This window comes from Marmota marmota, unplaced genomic scaffold (genome assembly GCF_001458135.2).
Source record: "Marmota marmota marmota unplaced genomic scaffold, marMar, whole genome shotgun sequence".
Lineage (NCBI taxonomy): Eukaryota > Metazoa > Chordata > Mammalia > Rodentia > Sciuridae > Marmota > Marmota marmota.
This window is the reverse complement of record NW_025999913.1, coordinates 12,701,028-12,720,061: the sequence shown is the minus strand read 5'-3', so window position 1 is coordinate 12,720,061 and position 19,034 is coordinate 12,701,028.

Here is a 19,034-nt window from a genome sequence, read left to right as displayed (position 1 = left end):
GTCAGTTTTTCTTTAAATCAGCCGGGCTCGACCAAAAGAAGTTTGAGGAGTGGGACCATTTCCTAGGCAGCCGGAGCCTATAGTCAGCCTGGACATCCCGTCAAAAAATAAGGCAGTGTTGAAATCATTAAGTGGAGCAGACTAGAGGCTTTTCAAAGGGATCGCTTCATGTTCCTCAAATTCAGGGTAGGATTCTGCCCAGAGCTCCAGCCCAGGTAAACACGATTTGATTCATTGAAAAGTTTGCCACAAAAGGTATGAATAAGGAGTATCAGAGTAGACCTCAGAGATTCTGGGAAAAATGAACACAAAATTATCCTACCAAGTGGGAAGGCAGTCTCCCTGGATTGATTTCTAAACTGAAGCCACAGTCCTTTGTCCCTGTACACACCTTTCCAGTAAAAATTATAGAGCTGCCTTCCCCTTCCCCCCAGGGACTGGGTTAGACAGCCTAAGTCTAGGTTCTGCTTCAGTAACAAGCCAATCCCAAGTTCTCAGTGGCTTCATACAACTAAAGTGTGCTTCTCACGCATATTATAGTCCCTGGCTGGCGTTCCTTGGCAGCTCTCATCTAAACAGTGATTCTGGTGTCCTGGTTGCTTCTCTTATAAGACACTATCTGCACCACATAGCATCCCAGTCCCTGTGGAAAGGGGAAGTGAGGAAGAGGGGAAATACCTTGGCTTTGAAATGCACTGTAAGTGACAAATATTGTTTCTGCTCCAAGTTCATTGTGTTGGTCTAGTCCTGTAACCCCAACTGCATGGACCTGAGGAGATGTAGGGGAGCCCATCAACATCTGGATGTCTATGCCCAAGGCACTTATTCCTCACCCACACTCTCATCTGGTTATTCCAATGCACACGGGAAGTCATTTTTCCTCCGAAGGATGGAATTCATACCATATAGAAACTATTAACCAGGATGAATTTTTTTTCTTCTTGCGTCTCTCATAGGACTATTTACAAAATATTTTAGATTTCATCTGCAATATATTGCAAAAAAACTCATTTGTTTTTCTTATGGTACTAAAAAACAACCAAATATATATATGGTAATTCTTGGCAGCTGATTAATAAAAGCACATATGAATGTGTGGAATGTTGGCCCAAGAGTCCTGCGTCGAATTTAGCAGGAAAGCAGAAAGTCCCTGGGGTAGGCTTGCAACTTCCAAAACGAAATTCATTTGTGCATCATCCTCACACATGTAGGGCCTCAGCATGGAGGATACATTCGAGGAGTCAGTAAATGTACTTAAAAGGCACACAGTCCTCTTCTTTGTATTTCCCAGAGAGAATAAGAAGAAATTCCTTCCGTAATCCATAGCCACACTTGGTCCCACCCTTCTCTTGTCTATCCTATTTGCTTTCATGCCAGGGTGAAGCTGAACAGAAACAGCCGGGGTAGTTTTCTGCTGTTCCCTTCCTTCTTCCCAGTCCTCCATCTGCATCTCTTCCAATACTGGTGGACTGAGGGAGAGGGAGGGTTGAAATCAAGGAGATTGATTTCAACCCCTCCCCTCAGTCCACCAGTATTAAGACCCAATAAGAACAATTGTAGAGGAGGAATAGTTTTTTTTTTTTGGGGGGGGGGGGGGTCAGGGTTTCAGAGGTCTCAGTCCATAGACAGCGGGCTCCATTCCTCGGGGCTCAAGGTGAGGCAGAACATCATGGCGGAGGAGCGTGGTGGAGGGAAGCAGCTCACAGGATGCAGGAAGCAGAGAGAATAAGCTCAGCTCACCAAACATATACCCTAAACGCATGTCCCCAATGCCCACCTCCTCCTGCCACACCCTACCTGCTTTCAGTTACCACTCAGCTGATCCTCATCAGAGGGATTAATTCACTGATTGGGTTAAGGCTCTCCTACCCCAGTCATTTCACCTCTGAATGTGCTTGCATTGTCTTACTCATGAGCCTCTGAGGGACAGCTCGCATCCAAACCACAACAGAAACAAATACAAGATTCAGCAGTGAAGAAAGGGGGAGGACTCTGAGCACAATGCAGTGGTTATTTGTACCCCATCCCATTTGCTGGCCTTGACTCTGTTGAAGCACCTTACGTACTTAGGACTCCCAGGACTTAGCAATGGCTTACTTATTTAATAACTCATCACACCACATGCAGTGAGAGGCCCAATGTGAAGTTCAACAGAGAGAAATGAAAAAGGTTGAAGTGGGTGTAGAAATGATTGTGAAAAGGAAATGAAAAGAAGAATTGTCTTGGCAGAAAAGCACTCAGGAAAGAGAACCTGAGTTCGTGCTTCAATACCTTCAGTTCCATTAGTTCATAATTATGGGTGCAGAGTTTCCTTTCCCATTTTTCCATTTTTCACCCTGTAGTATTAAATTTTGTCCTTGTCACAGAGTGACAAAGAATTCCTATTGCTCTTTTGAGTTATTCGTCTTCACAGATGGTCTTTTCCAGCCGACTGCGTGGGTCCCTGTGTCTGAAGCCCTCGTTTTCACATGTGTGTTGCCAACCGGTTCCTCTGCAGCTCAAATGCTGCAAACTCTCAGATCCTAACTCCCATGCTCAGCAGTTCTCAGCCCTGGCTGCATACTGGAATCATCTGAAGAGCTCTGACAGATCCCAGGGCCCACGTGCACCTCAAATCGTCCAACCAGCAACTCTGGGGCAGGGACCCAACCCCGATATTTTGTATAGTTCCCGAGTTGATTAGAAAGTGAAGCCAAGTTTGGGAACCACAGCTCCAGTGTGGTGCTTCTCAAACTCTAAGGGGTATCAGAATTTCCTGGTAGCGCCTGTAAAAAAAAAAAATGCAGTTTCTTTTCCCTTTTTGAAAGATTCTGACTCACCAAGTCCAGTAACCTATTTTATAGCACCCAGGAGAATGCTAACAAAAGGTTCCCAGACCACTCTTTGAGAAATATGCCTCCACTAGGGCTCAGATAACAAGTCTCATCACGCTGCCATGTATCTGCAACCATTTAAAATATTTTTATTCCGGAATTCTCACACATACATAAAAACAGATAATATTATGATAAACTTATGGCCACTTATTACTGCATAATAAATCACTTCAAATTAATTTGTTTAAAATGACAGCAATTTAATTTGCTCATGAATATGCAAATCAGACAAGCTTCAGTAGAAACAGCTGGTTTCTGCTCCATCTGTGGCCAGCTGGGATAGCTCAGCTGGGGCTAGAAGATCCACTCCCAAGATTGTTCCCTCATGTGACAGGCAGGGCAGTGGCTGGTCTTACCTGAAATTCAGCAGGGACTGCTAAACAGCTCTCATTTCCTTTACAAGACTGCTTGGGCTTCCTCTTAGCATGGCAGCTGGTTTCTAAGAGTGAATCTATCAACAGGCAGAACAGAAGCGGCAGTTGCTTAAGGCTTGGGTCAAGAAACTAGCAGAGCATCATTTCCTTCCTATTCTATTGACCAAATCGATAACAATAATAAAAATCTGCTCACATCTAGGGTGGAGGACACAGGACCCATCTCTTAAAAGAAACAGTGTCAGATTTGCAACCTTCGTTAACCCACCATAGTAGACGGCTCTCGTATGCACCACTCAACTTTACTTAGGTGTGCTTTTGAAAACTGGCCTCTTTCCTATTCCCAAACCATAAGATCAACCTTAAACCTAATTCTGTGAGCAGATTCCATTTTTGGGGTCTACCCACATTGTGGTCAACCTCTCTGGTGCCATCTTCCCTGTGTGGTTTAAATCTCTGAAAGTTAACAGCTCCAGTTAATTTTCCCACCAGTTCTTTACCTGCCATTCGGGGTCCATAGATTCTGGGTTCTGGAGTCCCTCAAGAGCCACTGTGCATTGTCTGGCCACTCTGACCGCAATCTCTGTTTGCCTCTCTGCCTCTCCCTAGCTTCTGGAGCTAGGTTTAATTTTCCAGAGCAATTCCTACCCAACAAGCAGATGGGAATTATCTCTACCTTTCAGTCCTGATACCTTCTGGACAGACTTGGACACAAGGACTAGATGGAAAATGCCAGTCTTCTCTGAGGTAGCACCAAACTTTTGATTTAGCTTTCCTTCCTCCTTGCCACTTTTCTTCATTCAGATTATAGAATTTTAGAATTCTAGAGCAGGAAGGGACCTCTAACTATCTAGAACACAGGCTCCAGTTTTACAAACAAGGACATCAATATTCTTTCTCCATATTTCCTCCTGGAGGCCTTTGGAATTCTGGGAATGGATTTCAGCTCTTTTTGGGAAAACAACTTTCCCATTCTCCCATTCAAAACCTGCTTTTTCTGAAGAAGAAATAACCAGAGGAAGCAAAACTAACTTTATAGACCAAAAAAGGGCTAATGGGGAAAATTGAGTGGGGTGTGGTAGAAAGAAACAAGTCCTCGTGTTCTTCTGATATTCAAAGAAAAATTACACTGATTTCCAAATGATTTGAGCACATTCATGTGTTTGTATGCTTTTTGTGTTTTCTACTGAGCAGCACTGACAACTTAATAACTGTAAAATGACATTACTGTTTTCCCACTACACGGTTAAGAAGAGAGAGTGTGTCTCAGTCACACTGTGTAGGACAGTGTCTTCCAGGGCGGCAGCACAATGCTTGCTTAGGAGATGCAAAGTGGAGAAGACAGGGGTGAGGTGGGAGCCCCTGCCAACAAGATTACCTTTAGGCTGATGGGCTCCTTCCCCTGACCTTGGCTTTCCAGCTCTCTAGTCCTGAGCTGAGTCAACAGACAGAGGTCTTTTGTTGATGGGAAAAAGAATCAACTCAATTTGACTTTAAAAATTAGGGTATAAACTAGTTGTACACTCTAAATGTCAGTGTCCCATCACAAAGCCCATCTACCTCTGACCCATGGTACCTCCTCAAAAGTCCCAAATCCTTGAGCAGCTGGGTGCATCAGTGTTAAGGATTTCCAGTAAGTGGTGGTGTGTGGGAGCATGTACACACACACACACACACATACACAGAGACACCCTCAATCTTGAGGGTTTTCCCAGGACTTAACAACAACCCGGGAATTGAGTGACCATTATATGTGAGGTGCTGATTTAGATAGGCCCTGGGGATATAAAGCCAAACAGACAAGATTCTGGATTTCAAGGGTGCTGATAAGTCTACAATTACTCTTAAATGTATGGAGTGGAGAAACTGGTGCTTTTTAAAGTATCCTGTTTCAGATTTTAAAGGAGCATAATTATATCACTCATTAAAAGTCTTATCAGTAACCTTTCTCTCACTCTCTCTTTTTTAACCACATTAAACATTTCCTTCTTTATTTCATACTTTGGCTTTAGGGAATCAAAATTATGACCCCTAAAACAGCCTGCCCTGCCCTGGCCCATGCTGGCTCTTGTGTTATTCTTATGATACGGCCCCAAAGAAGCATGGCCTTGGGGCGTTGGAGGGAGCTTTGGCTACAGAGCCATGTCCCAAATTGGTCTTTGAAACACGTGTGGTGTTACTTTCCATTCTGTTATATATATTGTGCAGCTGTTCAGGGTCTGAGGGTGGGGAGCGTCACTGGTATAAATAGCAGGGCTCACTCGACGAGGAATGCACCCCTGGGGCCTTTGGAAGTGAGAGGAATCATCCCCTGAGTACAAGTCAACAGCACCAAGATGAAGATTTACTGCTCCCAATAGGAAGAGAAAAGGGTTGTGGAAACGAGGGCGGGCATGCTGAGGTGACTCTGAGAAGAGAATTTCTTTGTGAAATCATGTCCTAAGGCTGGTTTGGTGCTTCCAAGATCCAAACCCTCAGAGATAGTTCAGAAAAAAAGCTCTTAATAGGCAAATGCCCTAGTGGGATGCAGGCATGTCTCCCCATGATGAACTGACTCCAGGAGTGTAGAAAAACCCAACCCAAGGTGTTAATCACATTTAAACAGCTCTTTAGCCATAGAGTGTCTTCAGAGGCCTGGAGCGTAATTATTAATCGGGTGGGCTACATCAAATCAGAAACTGTATTCATTTCATCTCTGCTCATACTACCATATATCTTAGAAATACTGGTTGAATTTTTCTTACTCCAAAGAACATCTTATATTTAATATATGAATGAAAGCAGCAATTTTCTTAACTTTGGAGCCCAGAGATATGAAACTGCACAGAGGAAAAGACCAGCATATTTGACTGCTTACCAATAAAGAACCTTAATTTATTCAACAAATATTTAATGAATTCTCTCAAGACTTCATTATTGTTTTGGGAGGGGGGATTTGGTATAATATATTCATATGTGCACAAAATAAAACGGTGTAATTTGATTAATTTCCTTCCCAAGTACCTCCCCTTTTCCTCCCCTCCCTCCCCTACCCCTTCCTCTATTCTATTGGTCTTCAATTTTTTTAAAAAAAATTTGTTCTAATTAGCTAAATATGACATGTATATATAGAATGTATTTTGACACATTGTACACAAGTGGAGCACAACTTCCCATTGCTCTGCCTGTACATGGTGCAGAGTTACACCAGTAGTGTAACCCTACATGTATAAAGGTAATAATGTCTGTCTCATTCTACCGTCCTTCCCATCCCCACAGCCCAACCCCTCCCCTCACTGCCCTCTGCATATCCTTTATTCCTTTATTCTTCCCTACTTGCCATCCCCACTGTGGATCAGCATCCACTTATCAGAGAAAACATTCAGACTTTGTTTTGGGGGGATTGGCTTATTTCACTTAGCATGATTTCTCTAGTTCCATCCATTTATCTGCAAATGCCTAATCTCATTTTTATTTAAAGCTGAGTAATATTCCATTGTGTATATACACCACATTTTCTTTATCCATTCATCATTTGAAGGGCATCTAGGTTGGTTTCATGGTTTGGCTATTGCGAATTGAGCTGTTATAAATGTCGATGTGGCTGTGTCGGTGGGGGATGCTGATTTTAAGTCCTTTGGGTGTAAACCAGGAGTGGGATAACTGGCTCAAATGGTGGTTCCATTCCAAGTTTTCTGAGGAATCCCCATCCTGCTTCCCAAAGTGGTTGGACCAATTTGCAGTCCCACCAGCAGTGTATAAGAATACCTTTTCCCCCACAAGGCTTCATTATTCTTCATCACTGTGTTTCTGGGTGCTGAAAAATAAGGTAAAATAAAAACACAAATATTGTGAGAAAATACTATACAAAATGGAAAAAGGCTCTTATATCTACTTAGTGAATTTCAGTGGAATCACCGTTGGTGAGAGTGACATCAAAGCTAAGTTAGGGAAACACGAAAGAGACCATAAAAAACCTGATGGAAAGAAGAACCAAGGGACCAAATGGGAATTCAGGGTCCCCGTCTCTTCTACTCCGAGGGCGTTTGTTGGTGGAGACAGGTGATTGTCGGCTTAGGTTTCCGCAGTGTCCTCATGACAAAGGGACGGGTGCCAAAGCCAGATTCCCAGCACAGTGGACAGTCTCCCAGGTGCCTCTCCCTCCCTCTGTCGTGGACTGAACTGAGTCCTTCCAAAATCCACATATTGAAGCTCTGCCCCTAAGACCTCAGATCGGGAAGTCAACAGGGAATTAACTGAGAACGAGGCCATTAGGGTGTGTTCTGATACAATGATTTGTGTCCTTCTGAGAAGAGGAGACTGGGACACAAGGAAGAGACATCAAGGGCACTAGTGCACAGAGCCACTGCGGGCTAAGAGGCAGCAGCAGGACGGCCATGTGCCCCGGAAGGAGAGAGACCTGGGGGACCCCCGCTGCCAGCCGACTGGACTTCCACCTCCAGCACCGCGAGAGAATGGAGGTGGCCTGAGCCGCCAGGACTCAGTGCTTGTCACAGTAGCCCCCCCCCGCCTACGAGACACCTCCCTAAAGATGCTGGGGCTGATCAGAGTCAGAGGAGACCCCAACCATTTCCAAGGAGCTGCTGGATGCAGCTGAGAATTTGCTAGTGCCTCCTGAGAATCTGCTGGTCAGTTTGACCTTTCCTGAATGATAGGACAAAAACTAAAATCGTGGTTTAATTTAAAAGCAGCCCCACGTTGGTAGTGCCTGAGGTGCCCACGTAAGCAAACGCCAATCCTCTCAGGAGGACAGAGCCTTCCCCTTGGCACCAACCAATTCCCATGACAGATGCCACGGCACAGAGGGACCTTGAAAGCATGCTATTGAGATAACCCAGACACACAGGGACTACCACTGTATGATGCTCCTTACACCAGGGACCTAGAAGAGGAAAATTCACAGGGACGGAAAGTGGAAGGAAATTACCAGGAGCTGGGGTGCGGTGGCTTGAAGGGAGAGAGATTTCAGAGGGAAGAAGGAAAGTGTTTTGGAAATAGATGGGGGGAAAGGTTACCCTCAGGGTGCATTTAATGACATATTAAATGCATGTATTTAGTGCTTTTAACGTGGCATTTAATGCCACATTCACTTACAAATGGGTAAAATGATATTTTGTACATTTTACTGTAACTTTAAAAACTCCAGTAAAATTCCCCAAAATAATGTCTCAGAGGCAACGCAAGCAAGTGGACAGAGATAAGCAAGTCCTCATGAATGGGAAAAGCAGCAGCTGGAGAGAGAGGCCTGCAAAGCCTTCGGATATAGAACCATTTCTCACCTACTCACTTTTTTTTTTTTTGGTACCTGAGATTGAACCCAGGGGCACTTAATCACTGAGCCATGTCTCCAGTCCTTTTTTATATTTTATTTGGAGACAGGGTCTCACTAAGTTGCTGAGGCTGGCTTTGAACCTGGGAACTTCCTGCCTCAGTATCCAGAGCCGTGGAATTACAGGTGCGGACCACCATGCCTGCCCAGCCTATTACTCACCCTTTAAAAAACTAAAACTCTGCCTATTATGGTTAATAGAACAAAGACAAGACTGAATCTGAAAATAAGCAGAAGCTATAAAAATGACCTAGTAGCTTGGGAAAAGAAGCAAGTAGAAATTCTAGAACTAAAACATGATAATTAAAATGGAGCACTCAGGGGGTGAGTTTTAAATCAAGTTCAACAATGCCGATGACCAAGTGTTAAGATATGTATGTTTATATGGAGAATTATCCAGAGCACAGACAAGAGACAGAGATGGAAAAGATGGGAGACAGGGTGGAGAAGATGAGTCGAGGGACAGAGCGAGAATCAAAGTTCTGTGGGGAGAACAGAGAAAAAAAACCAGCACAGGCCGAACTGGAAGAGAGGATAGCTACAATTTCTTCAGGGATCATTAGAGGCACATTTTTGTGAGTTCAAGGAAGTGGATGCACATGAAACAGAACAAGCAGGAAGAAATCAAGGGCCAGATACAGTATGAAGAACAGACAGAAGGACAGAGGCAAAGACAAGAGAAAATCCCAAAAGTGGCCAGAGAAAAAGGATAGGCCGCCTTTGTTTCCACTCTCCACTGTGGTGAAGCCAATGATTCCAAAACGTAGTTACTGGAAATAATGATGACTTACCATTTATCACCATCTCGTGTGCTGGTTAGGCGATTCTTGTACTGGTCTTGGGCAGGCTCACTCACACAGCTGGGTTCTGCATCTTCTGGTGAGCTAACTATGGGCTGCTTAACTGGAACGCCAGGGAGGGCTTGATCTCTCTCTCCATGAGATTTTTCATCCTCAAAGACAATAGATCAGACCAGATTTCCTCACCTGGCAGCAGCTACATTTCAGGAAGAAAAACAGGACATAGTTTGTATCACATTTTTGGTGCCCACCCTCACCCAAGTAAGCCCAGGGTCATTGTGGGAGAGGATCTCCCTGGTGGGACATCAGGAAGCACGATCCATTGGAAGCCACCGACAGACCAGTCGACCACAGTCTGACCCATGAGTCTGTGGTTTATAGGATCCGAGTATCACCCAAGATCACAATCAGACTCTAAGTCCGTTATCTTGTGATCTGCGCCAGGTCTGGATGCAGGTGAGACTCCTTAGGTGTCACCTCTCATGGGGGTAACTCCTTCTTTACTCAGAGACCTGTGAGCTAAAAAGTTGTGTGCCTCTTACCCACCCAGCTGCTCTTCCTGGGCTCACACACCACTCAACACCACACTCGAGACCCCAGACGTGTGGAGTGATTTTTCTCCCACACCCTGGGTACCACGCTCTTCCATGGATACCAATTGATGGTCCTCTACTTGAATGCAATTCTGATCCCATCTACCTGGAGGTAGCATCAGATACCATAAGTTAGGGGCCCAGTCCCACAACAACAATCATTTCCGATGCCAGTTACTAAAGGTGACCTGTTGCAGATGGATCAGCTATAAGTTGGGTCTCCTGGGACACTCTCCTCAGATCTGATTAACTTTGCTGGAGGAGCTCAGAGAATTCAGGGAAACACTTTATCCTCATAAAGGGTACAGATGGAAAGCCGGATGGAGGAGATGCACAGGGCGAGGCATGAGGGAGGGGTCATGCTGCCCCCCAGGACTATCCACTTGTTCAGCTTTCTGGTTTTTATGGAGGCTTTATTACGTAGGCATGATTAATGAAATAATTGGCCACTGGTTGTCAATCGTCCCTCCCTGGATGTTGGACTGTAAGTTCCAACCATCTCATCATGCCCAGCTTTGATTTTCTGGTGATTAGCCCCCATTCTGAAATGATTGGCAGGGTCCTGCTGCTGCCATTCAGACACTCAGATGTTTTAGGTTTGCAACAGGAACCGGGTGCAGAGACTGACACCTACTTCACGATGGACTGCGGTATCACAGCACTGCTCTCTGTAGCTCTCTACCCTCGTCCCTCTCTCATTTTGTTGTGGGACATGGCTCGTGTTCTCAGCTAAGGGACATTCTAAGCTTTTAGTAACATTCTTAGCTTGAAGATAGTTGGGGGCCCACAGACTTCCCTGCATTTTGAGCTATTCTTTACCCCTTTTAGCCCAACCAGGTGCATCTTCCTTTAAAAACATTATTGGTTTCTTATGAATTTAGTTGACATTTACTCCATGCTCTAGAGCCATGAGGCCCCAGGAAGCCAAGACAGACCTTTCTATATTGGGCATATCAAGCTACTGTGTGATTCACCACCCTTAAGATTCATGGATGCCCATTTGTCTAGCTCGGAGATCTATTAAGCACTGCCTAAACTCTTTCCAAGGCCTAAATAAAGAAGATAACAGCTACACTTGGGTTTTATTTTAAGGCCATTATCTTAAGAGTTTTGGGCTGGCTGGAGAGACTGTGTGAGTCAGTTTTCCACCATGATAACAAAACACACAAGATGGTTAACTTGTAAAGAGAACAGGTTTATTTTGGATCATGGTTTTGGAGGTTACAGGTCATGACTGGGCAACCCCATTGCTTTTAGGCCTGTGGTGGAGGTACCAGATGGCAAGGGTGGGGAACACAGAGCAAAGCAAAGCTGCTCACCTCATGACCAGGAAGCAAAAGAGAGAGAGGAAGGGGCCAAGGCCCCACAGTCCCTCCAAGGGCATGCCTCCAGTTACCCAGGGACCTCCCACTAGGTCCACCTCCCTGGGTTCCTCCACTTCCCAGTAGCACTGCTCAGGGGGCCAAGACCTGAACACTTGGGCCCTCTGGGGTGGGGGGACGCTATCCCAACCATAACAACACGAGTGAGAAAAAAGTTTATTTTATGACCCAACAGGTCCTGAACACTCTAGATTTCCTCTAAATCCTACTTTCAAACAGAGCAGACTCTTCCAGCTCATCTCTCTGGCCACGGGTTACAGTATCTTATCCTAAGAGAGGCCCGCCGACACTTTCAGCTCTCTGTCTGGACACCTTAGCTACAGCTGTAAGTGTGCCTGGGCATATGTTAGGCACATATTTTTCTCTTCCAAGTTACCACAAGCAATAATACTGCCAATAAGTTATGGTTGAATGTTTGTGTCCCCCTCACCTCCCTGGAATTCATAAATAAAAATCCCAGCTCACAGCCTGAAAGTATTAGAGGTAGGGCCTTTGGTGGGTGATTAGGTCATAAGAGGGGAGCCCCTTGTGAATGGGACTAGAAAGAGATTGCAGTGTCATTGAGAATACAAATAAAGCCAGGCGCAGTAGGGCACACCTGTAATTCCAGCAGCTTGGGAGGCTGAGGCAGGAGGATCACGAGTTCAAAGCTAGTCTCAGCAACTTAGTGAGACCCCGTCTCTAAATAAAAATAGAAAAAAAGGGATGTGACTCAGTGGTTGAGTGCCCCTGGGTTCAATCCTTGTTACCCACCCCCACCGCCCCCCCCAGCGCAAAAAAAAAAAAGTGCTGGAGAGGTTGTGGAGAAAAAGGAACAATTTTACACTGTTGGTGGAACTGTAAATTAGTACAACCACTATGGTAATCAGTATGGAGGCTCCTGGAAATAGAAGGCATAGAACCACCATATGACTGGTTATAGCCATCCTGGATATTTATCCTGGAGAATCAAAGTCATCTCATGCACACCCACGTCGATAGCAGCACAATTCACAATAGCAAACTACGGAGCCAGCCTAGGGGTCCATCAGTGGATGAATGAATAAAGAAAACGTGGTGTATATACACAGTGGAGTTTTATTCAGCCAAAAAGAAAAACGGAATTATTTTCATTTCAGGAAAATGGATGGAACTAGAGATCGTTGTGTTAAGCAAGATAAGCCAAACTCAGAAGGTCAAGAAACAAATGTTTTCCCTCATTTGCGGAAGCTACAGAGGAAAGAAGAAAAGAAAGGTGGGAGTGGATCTCATGAAAATCAAAGGGACATCAGTAAATCGGAGGACAGGGGTCAGGGTGAAAGGCAGGTAGGACAGGGGAAGAGCCGGGGAGTGATATTGGTCAGATTATATTGTCACTTTGTGTGCAGGTCTGCATGTGTAACAGCAAGTCCCATCATTACCTACAACTATAATGTACCCATTTAAAAATGTGGGAATAAAGTAAAAGAGACTGCAGAGAACCTTCTCACTCCTTCCCTCACATGAAGACACGGTGGGAAGACAGCCATCTATGAATGAGGAAGCCGGCCTCACCAGACACCGAATCTGCCAGCACCTTGATCTTGAACTCCCCAGACTCCAGAATTGTGAAAAATAAATTTCTTTTGCTTATAAGCTATTTAGTTAATGATATTTTGTTATAGTGGCCCACATGAAATAAGACACAATCGTTTCACTATACACAAAAATGACTACCTTTTTAATGGTTTCTGATAAAAAGCCTCCCCCTGCCTTTCCAGCCTCCGCTTTAGTTTGCTCACCATAACTCGAGGCTTTATCAATACCCTGGAGGTTCTCAGCCTCTACTCATGGCCCACTTTCAAAGTTGACCCCACATGCTCTAGCTTTCTGTCATGGTAACAATCCTGGATTCCAATTTCTCTTTATATTATATGTTGCTGTATAACTAATCTCCCTAAAACTTAGTGGTTTAAACAACAATGATTTATTATAATTTTTATGATTCTGTAGGTTGGTTAAAAGATTCTTCTGCTAGTTTTGCCCATGATCCCTTACTTGACTGTTCAAGTAGTTGGCTGGAAGTGGAACTCAGCTCTAATGTCTGGGATGGTGAAGTTGGTCTCTTCACCTGTGATGAATTCAAGGAGCTGTCATTCACTGGGAGCCAACCAGCATCACAGACAGCAACCTTTCTATCAGAAATAGGAGAAGCTGGAAGGCAGTAAAATGGTGTCTTCAGTGCATTAAAACTAAACAGAAACAAACAAACAAACAAAAACAGACAAACAGAATTTTCTACCCAATGAAAATATCAAGAATGAAGGTGACATAAAATCATAAGTGCATAATTAGTGAGAAAGTACTTTTCTGAGTAAAACTGAGAGAGTTTGCCATAAGTAGGTGCTCACTAAAAGAAAATCACAAAAGATAAAATTGAGGAAAATGGAAAGTAATCCCACGTGGAAAATCTGAGATGTGAGATGAAACAAAGGGCACATCAAATAGTACAGCAGGATCTCAAGGTGGGTTTAACATGCGTTTATGATCAAATGTAAGCTGGACATGGGGTAAAAGGAGTTCAAGTTGTTCAAAGTTTCTTGATTTTGTATAGCTCAGTGTCTATGATGTAAAGATGTAAAAGAAAATGTAGAATGGGTTGGACAGATAAATATAAAGCACAGAATGATATGGTTGACAAAAGTCAAAATATATTACCAAGTACATTTAATGTAAATGAACTAAAATTTTAAATTAAAAGGCAATATATTTTAGGCAACATAACTTAGCACCCAATCTCAAAATACAGAAAACATAACAATGAGACAAATTGGCCTTCACAGCAACAGGTTTTAATAAACACCTCTGGGTGAGTGATAAATGTAGCATATAAGAATTGAATAAGCCATAGAAGCTTTTCATAGCATAATTAGCAATCTTGGCCTAATGAGCATGGAGATAAAACTGTCCACTGACTCTTTCCCTAGTGCACACAAAACATGGACAGCAAAGGATCATCAAACAGAAGGTCATCATATTAGGCCTTACTGTAAGGCCTGATAAATGGTGAAGAACAGAAATTTTACAGACCGTGGTTCAGTTACAATGTAATGAAACTGAAAATCCATAATAACAATAAGTGGAAAAAACATAATTCTATAAATTAAAAAAAAAATCTCAATATAACACATAAATCAAAGAAGGAGCCATAATTGAAATTAAATAATATTTTGAACTGAAGGGAGTTGGCCGGTAGCGGCTGCTTGTGGAAGGCAGTTAACACTTTTCATAAAGGAAAATATCAACTCTAATGTGTACCCTAGATGAGAAGAGTGACTGAGAATTAATGAGGTAAGCATCTGTCATAAGAGCCAAACAGGCCTCCCCGAAAGGGAAACAGCAGGAATTAAGATAGAGAAATTAATTTAGAAAACAATTGAAGAAATCACAGTGAAGAGAATCGATAACAGCAACAGAGGGTTCCTTAAAAAAGAAAACTGAAACATGCCCTGTAATATTAAATCAGGACAAAATATACAAGGTGAAAATAATCAATAACGGGAATGAAAATGAGTTTCTACTTCAGAGGCTGCAGCTATTGTGCAAGTGAGAAGAGGAGGATATGAGTAATATTGCTCGAAAGCCCTTGGAAGTCTGGATCGGGCCTGATGACATCACTGTGCACCAAGGAGCTTGGGAGAGTCAGTTTCCCCAGACCTTGGCCACTCAGCGTGCTGCTGTGCCGGCACCCTCCCCTGCACCTCTGGTCACCTTCCTGCTTGTTAACACGACCAAGTTATCCACGACCCCAAATGAACACAGCCCCTGCCCCTGTGAGCTGAATCCCAGTTCTCCCTGGTCCTTGTTCCGATTCGTGGTGTAACTCTTTATTTATTTATTTACTGTACCACTGGGCAACTAGGTGGTAGTTGAGGGGATGCTCAGACTGATGGATACAAACTGCAGGTCTTTCTCCCCCCGCCCCATTCATCTCTAGACACTCTGACCTCCCTTGTGACAGTCTTTGGCAGGTGATTTGGTATGGAGGCTGCGAGCTCATGAATGTCAGTGGCACTTCTCCTAAGGAGGTCCCAGAGAGCTCCCTAGTCCCTCTGCCTCAGGAGGATTCACCACAAGGAAAGGGTCACCTGTGAAGCAGGAAGCAGCCCTCAACAGACACTAAAGCTGCTGTCGCCTGGAGGTAGGACCTCCCAGCCTCTAGAACTGTGAGAAAGGACTTTCTGTTGTTTATAAGCCACCCACCCGATGGCATTTTTGTCATAGCAGCCTAAGCTGACCAAGACAGAGAAATTTCCCTTTGTAGAATTAGTCTAGATGAAATAAGTTGATAGAATATCATCCTTACTGAACAGAGGGTCTACATATTAGTCACAGCAGGGGAAATGACTAGATACTGTGTTCCTCCAGGTGGAAGGACATACAACCATTTATGAAGCAGTCCTCAGAACAATCATCCTGACTGTGATCACATCCCCAGATCCAACTTCCCATTTTCAGAGGAGAGAGCAATACATTAAAATTCCATGGGGATTAATGAGCAGATCCACACTGGGAAGCTTCGAGACAAATCCCTCAGTTTCCTCAACAGCCGCCAGTTCAAAAGATGCCGAAATAGGATCCTAAAGACACTTACGCACATGGCAAGCAATAGCCCTAGATGGGCCTTGTTTGTGTCCTGATTCAAGTCAACAAATTTGTAAAAATCTAAAGGCACCTATTCATGCATTTGTGAAACAGAAATGCGAACACCAGATACTAGAAAGTTGACGATACTGTGGAATTCAGTTAATTTTGAGAGATGTGATAATTGTGGTTATTTTTAAGAATCTTTATCTTTTAGAGATACACATTTAAAAATTTATGGATAAAATTTTAAAAGAAAGTAGAATTCATCCTGGAAGTCACAGAGAATTCACCGCAGATGTAAAGGAGATATCATTCATTTCAGCCAAGTTTCATTACCTGCCTGTCCCCATCCCCCACCTCCCAGGAACAAGCTAGGAGGCCACCTGGAGGGTGGAACTTAAGCTATAGGAGCTGGAAAGAGGTGATGGATGGACATGGGGAAAGCATTTCATGCTTTTTCAGTCTGGTCCCTTATCACTCCACTGAATCAGTTAGCTTCAGCTGCTATAACAAACATCACGGACTGGGTAGCACACACAACAAGAGTTTATTTTATTGGTGTTATGTGGCTGAGAAGTCCAAGGTCAAGGCTCTGGCAGCTTCTATTTCTGATGAAGACTCTCTTTGTTTCTGTTAGACCACTGTCTTCACAAGGTGAAGATCTCTCTCTCTCTCTCTCTCTCTCTCTCTCTTCCTCTTTTTATAAGGACATATTTTACTGTATTTAGGCTCATCCTCATGACCTCATTTAACATTAATCACCTCCTATAAGCCCTGTCCCAAATATAGTTGCATTAAGGGTTAAGGATCAGCATATGGATTTGGGGGTGCAACCCAGCCCACAGCATCCCCCAGGTGGGACTCTCCTCCTCAGTGCAGGGTCCATGCCAGATCTCTGCCGGTAGCCAAGCACCTGAGAGGATCCAGCTCCACGGATGCTTGCCGGGCGTCGTGACAGCCCACATGGCTTTGCCCTGTCTGCCAGAACCTGGCTCCATTTATGAGACCAGATCAAAGAAGAGAGCCTGATAGGATGCTGCTCGTTGCTGGACTTTTCCATCCTGAGACCAAATACTGAACGGAATTAAGCAGAAACGGGAAGGCTGTGTTCTTGTGTGTCACTTAGTTTAGGTCAATTTCCAGAAAGCCGTTTTCTCCAAGGGCCGGGCACCAGCATCTAACTCATCTGCTTTCCAACGTAAGAATAATGAACATGGGAACAAATCGGAGGAAACAACAGATTGTACCAGGAATTCGTCAATGTCAGGAGCAGTTAGAGAAGGGGTGGGGGAAGAGGAAACCCAGGGACCAAAGAAATGGAGAGAGAAATGACAGAAAAGGCCCCGGGCACCCCTGGAAGCAGAGTAGGAAACCGAAGAGGAAGGCGATCCAGAGAGCTCTGTGGAGGGAGAGCAGACCAGGGCCCAGGAACAGAACCGGCCATTCAGGGAGACAGGACCCGGGGTCCAGCTCCGGAGCCCTGAGGTTGGTGATGTCGCCTGAGAGGCTGAAAGACAAAGTCGTCTTCTTTTCTAATGGTTTGGGTGGTTACATGGTCCCACTTGGTTCTTCTTTAGCTTTAAATGATCGGAGGGTCCACTCTAGGTAGAAAAACTCAGGCCCCAAGTGAATGGAACTAGAGTTTCAAAACAAGGTCAGCCCAACTGTAGAGTGAAATCAAACCAAGGACCAAAATGCTCTACGCCTGCAGCGTGTGCTTCTTAATAGAGGCGGATGGTGTTGGTGGCCTCCCCAGTAGCTGTCCCTGCTCCTTTCTTTCTCTGCTAATAGGGCAGTGTTTTGTTTGAATGACAATGTGCCCCCTCTGTGGGAAGTGGGGAATAAGTTACCCTAGGCTGAACCAGTTCAGGACATCCTGCTCCCCATTGGTAGTGACTGGACTAGGGATGGACAACGAGGTGTGAGAGGAAACCTGCTTAGGGACTTATGGGAAAGGTTTTCTCATTGATAATAGGGAGTATTCCCTCCTGCTCTGGAAGCTGTTGTTTCAGCATGTGCTGCTGCAGCCAGGTTGTGACCAAGAGTAGCAATTCAGGGGAACCATGGAAAAGCTGCCCTTGTGTCCTGGTCTTATTGAACCTTCTGCTCCGAACGATAGAACAAATTCTGAATCTCCCTATCTCAAGACTTCTTATAGTAGAGGACAATTAGATGTCCTGTTTCTTAAATCCTATTGACCTGATGTTCTGTTACTTGCAACTGGAAATAGTAAACCGAGAGCATTTGTAGGTGCTATGGATTGAAGGTTGCCTCCAAGATTTCACGTATTGGAAACTTAAACCACAAAGACAGATGTTAATGGATTTTGGAGATGGGAAATTTGTGAGGTTATTAGGATCAGATGAGGTTGTGAGGGTGGGGCCTGCATGATGCAAGTAGTGGCCTTATAAGAAGAGGGAGACCTGAGCTAGCAACTTGCTCTGTCTGGCCGTGCAATGTCCTTTGCCATGTCATGACCAACAATCAGCCCTCACCACATGCTAGACAGATGCTGGCATCATGCCCTTGGACTTTCCAGCCACCAGAACCATGAGCTGGGTAAACCTTTATTCTTTATAAATTACCCCGTCTGTGGTATTTAACTATAGCAACAGAGAATGGATAGAGGTGGGATTAGGTTCATCGGTGAGGCACAGAAACCCCAATATAATACTGAATCAAAGGAGACGGAAGTTCTGTTCTCTCTTACATAATAGTCTAGAGACGAGCAGCCCAGATCACGTAGTCCTCAGATGTTCTCTGTACCTGGTTGGTCAGCAACCCATACCCTCCTTTTCCAAGGTCACCTTGGGATCTGTGCTGGTTGCTCCGGTTCCAGTGTCATTTCCTTTCTTCATCCAGCAGAGACAGAAGGGGACAAGGGGCTCAGGCATGTGGCTTATGTCCGAATAACAAAGAAATAAAGGTTTTCAGGTATGGACCCCAGATATGGGTGCATCTAAAGGTCTCGGTAAGGTTTGGAAGGAGATTCTCCCCACTGCAGAGATCCCCTGTGGGAGTAGTTGGGGGGTGTCCTGAGCAGGAGCAGTGCCTGGCGGGCAGGGCTGGGGCAGG